At 35.3% G+C, this 4,329-nt stretch overlaps 1 long non-coding RNA gene across 1 annotated transcript in view; it reads right to left on the bottom strand.

The window, feature by feature from the left end:
- Positions 1-911: 911 nt before the first annotated feature.
- Positions 912-4,329, bottom strand: part of LOC104410155 — a 10,734-nt gene continuing 7,316 nt past the window's right edge. Inside the window, exons 2-3 of the long non-coding RNA XR_719943.1 lie at positions 4,144-4,217; positions 912-993 (exon numbers count right to left, since the gene is read on the bottom strand). This is a non-coding gene — a long non-coding RNA (uncharacterized LOC104410155). The remainder of the gene's footprint in view (positions 994-4,143; positions 4,218-4,329) is intronic.

The following is a 4,329-nucleotide window of genomic DNA, read 5'->3' as shown; positions in this document are numbered from 1 at the left end:
ATAAAATATTTAAACATTAATATTTTTATTTATATATCAACATACATGAAAAATTTTGAGCTCTTGAAAAAGAAAAGCGTGTACAAGCCATCCAACAGACAAATTCAACTTTTGTATAATTGCTTGGAAAACATCTAAGTTCCAGACTGTCCTTCCTGTGTCCCTTGCCTCTCATTTAACCCTCTGTAACACATACACACACACAAAAAAAAAGAGCAAAATCTTTTCTAGCTGATTAGAAGACCTCAGAATCTAACTATCAGCATAGGGGGTGAGGCAAATCCATGAAAAAACAATTCAAGACATTCTGATGAGAGGTCTTTAAGACACCTCGTCAATTTAAACCACAGGTTATAACCCAGGTAAAAAAACACATAAAAATGTGACCAAATATCTTGGAAACTGACTCATTATGACCACAATTCAAAAACTAATTTAGATTAACAGACATTTGCTTCATTGAGATGAAATGAAAATTAGAAAACTTCTAATCTAATCTTCTGGATATTAGTCTTTTCTGAACCTCAAGCAGGCCAAAATAAAAATTATCCCTCTCCAACACCAGTTTGTATTTTACATTGCTCTTAACAGAATTACTTGTGCTTGTTGGTTTATTGCAAAGTGTCATGACTCACTGTTCACCCAAGCAGATTGTTTTATTATACTGTGTAAAGGAAAAGCAAAGGAGATCAAGTATTCGTGATTTAACAAGGCTTCTCCTCTGAAGTTCTAAAATATTAGAATTTTCAAAACCTACAAAAAGTAGGGCAGAAGCTGAATGAACTTCATCACACACACTAACTTTTCTTGAAAGAAAATTTAACAGAAAAAAAGTCAAATACCACCATCATCACATTTCATTACCAGATCCTTTCCCTTGCATTCGCTATCAGAGTCCTTTTTTCAACACTTACTGTCTTAGCAGCTGTCGTCCTTGTTTCCATATTAGCTGACTGTTCTGTTGTGGCTGAATCTCTGTCTCATTCCCTTCATCTGGAAAAGATTACTTTATTATGAACATTTTTTCCTTGTTCTACTTCTTAAAAAGATGCCCATTCACTTGAAAAGACAAATGTGATTTTTTATTAAAATGGTTATGAATGGTTTAATAACAAAATAAAAGATTCAAAGTACTAATAATCAATCAATCAAGAGACAAAAAAAATGCATATAGCACATAATTATAGTACTATGTGCACATAAAGATTGTCAGATACATCCTACTGCGCAAGTGCAGTTCCTTTTCTTCTGTCCCACATCCAAAAGCCCCATCTTACTCCTTTCTCTATAGGGGCACATAACCACGTAGACATTATGGAGTTCCATTTTTACATTAACCTTCCAATACAATTGCTGCTCATAATTTCAGTTTGAATGCAATCATCTTTAACTGCTCACAATATCAAATGCAACTGCTTCATTATATCCATTTACAACTCACTGTCCAACTAATTTCCTTAATGTTTGACGGTTCAACATAAAACCAACAGACCTACTCACTTTAAATTTGTCCATATTTGTATTACCTTTGTGGTTGGGGGGAAAAAATACAGCAGTGGTTGTTTGTTTATTTTTCATCCTGAAAAACTGCTGAAAAATTTTCACCACATTTTCCACAATCATATATTTGTATCCAAACAGTAATACTCTGGGAGAACCCACAAAAAAATTACGTGGTTGTTCTGGTGAGAAACCTATCTGCATGCTGGCAACCAACAGCTACACATTTATTCTGTATATAGCTTCATACTACGTGATGGTTGGGTTTTTTCCTCTCCTCCAGGAGATACATAAGCATATACTTCCCAAGATAAAAAATCTTGGTTTATTATCTGTGGAAGCCTCTACAGAACTTGAAAGTCTTGTGGGCCACACACTGAAGGATGAACAATCTTCTTGTGTAAACAAAGATTAAGAACTAGAAAAACCTGTTGTATAATCCTATGAGTAACTTTATATGTGATGTGGGAAAGCTACTGTCCTTTCTGGGAAGTCATTTACCTTTGTACAACTGTATTAACACCACACACAAAAAAAAACACTACCCACCCAAAGAAGCTATCAAAGACTAATCAGAATTCACATGCAAAGAGAGCCATATGAATTTTATCCATCTCAAATTCACAAATCCATTTAATAGCAGCCACAGGAAATAATCAATTGCACCATGATTTTCTGATGACAACACAGCTAGACCCAATGCACAACTACCAAAGCTCAGTCATGATTTAATTGCTATAGACTGAGGTAAATCTGCCTGAAATTTCCTTTTGAAAGCAAAACCCCATCTTCCAAAGGCACAATTAAGTACATCTACAGGAAAGAATTCTCTTTTACTTAGTGTCCTCAAAACTGGTCACTGCTAGCAGTAGCAGTTTACCAATGAGAAGGGATTTGCATCATGAGCAAATAACAACAGAAGATACCACAAGCAGTTAAAAAAAAGAAAGAAAAAAGAAAAAATCATCCCTTTATCAAGAGATTGAACTCTTTCTTCTAAACTGTATTACTGACTCCCCAGGTCAGATCTCCCCAAGAGATCACAAAGAAAACAAACAACAAGGAGCCATTTGGAAGAACTACTAAAAATACTTCCACTTTTTTTTCTGACTGGGCAATAGAAACAGAAGGGTTTGGGTGGTGGAGAGATTAGACATGAACATACAAGTAAGTATCTATCAAAGGCAACTCTAAAAGGAGCATTAACAAAGCTTCCATTTTAAGTGTGTATCTTTAATCAGTTCAGATTTGATACAGAAGTGTACATTTCTCTAACAGCAACGTATATAGAATGCAATGGGATACATCAGGATAATGGATTTTTAACAAATGTAATTCCACTAATGTCCACTTTGCAGCACTGGCTATGGCTCTGCTGGGCAAGTCAGGCCTCACACTACATTCCTCATGTGGAAACTGGAGCAACAAGCTACAGCTGCATCCTGAAAAATTACAAAACCCAAAGATGTCTAGGATCTTGGTGTGATCAGGACAAAGTTTTCTAGTGGCCCAGATACAGACTGTAGTCTTCCACTTAGTAACACTAAATTAAGCTATTACTTCAGTTAAAGAAATAACCTTGATAATGCGAAATAAAATTTCTCAAAAACTCCTTCCATCTTGGACAAGAAAAGCCTGGTGTAAAGTTCCATCAGTTGGCATGGGGTTGGATCTTTTTGTTTGCGTTTTTTTAATGACCTTCTGAATCCAATGAGGTAAGAATTAACCATAAGAGTAAACAAGACCATCCCTTTCACAAACTAAGTGACAGAGCTGAGGTCTGCAGACTTTCTATATTCTTCCTTTATGTACAGGTTATTCTAGTTTTGTTGCTGTAGTAGGAGCATCAGGAGACTGCGATACAAAAACCATCACCTATTACTTTTCAAGGCCTTGACCTGCAACCAGATCTCTGTACCCCTTCTTTTTTTTTTCCCCCTGAGGAAAGGATAGGAACATAGAGAGAGGGATAAAAGGAAGTAATTTAAATTCTTAATTCCTCAAGTTCAGTGCTTAAAACTATTTGTGTGAAGGAGAAGTAACCTCTAAGGAGATGTAACCTCTAGAAAAACAAATCAGCTTTCCAGAGACCAACGTGTAAAACTGTCCTCTCACAGCACAGCACCTAAGTTAGTTACATGCATTTTCAACTCTCACTGGAATTTCGTAAGTAAATGCCCACTCTCAAACTCTCACTTATGTCTAACATGCACTTCCATTATTTTTTTCCTGGAATACCATTCAAGTAATTTAAAATATTACATGTACTATACATTCCACATCCCTTGCCATTAACTTTTTGTTCAGAAGAATTATTCAAAGGTAAAAGGATTCTGTAGCTAAAAATCCAGCATCTCCCTGTTCCAAAACACCCATACACATAACTAAGGAAGAGAAAAAATTACTCTCTCAAGTAGCAGTTTGTTGGTTTGGGTTTCGAGGTTTTTTTTAAATCTAAACTCATTTATTAATGAGACTCAGAGCATTAGCATATATTTTTATTTTTACAGGAGTAAAATACAGTCTTTATTAATTATCTCTAGTCCCACTAGTATATTTTATTAACACTATCACTTCAGCACTTGCACAAACCACACTCAAGCTTTTATACCAGTAATGAGCTCATTCTTAATGAATTCTTACCAGAATCATAGTTCGGTGGCTTCATATCTCCCTGATTCAATTCTGTGCCATATTTTAATTTGTGATATTTAGCCCTGAAAAAAAACCAAAACAAAACCAAAAAAGAAACTATTAGCACATTTAAAGGATATCTCTGAACACATAAATGTCACCTGTCTTGAGAAGCCACTCCTTTCTTCCAAGCTA

This window comes from Nestor notabilis, unplaced genomic scaffold (assembly GCF_000696875.1).
Source record: "Nestor notabilis isolate BGI_N333 unplaced genomic scaffold, ASM69687v1 scaffold34538, whole genome shotgun sequence".
NCBI lineage: Eukaryota > Metazoa > Chordata > Aves > Psittaciformes > Psittacidae > Nestor > Nestor notabilis.
This window is presented reverse-complemented; position numbering and strand designations above follow the sequence as displayed.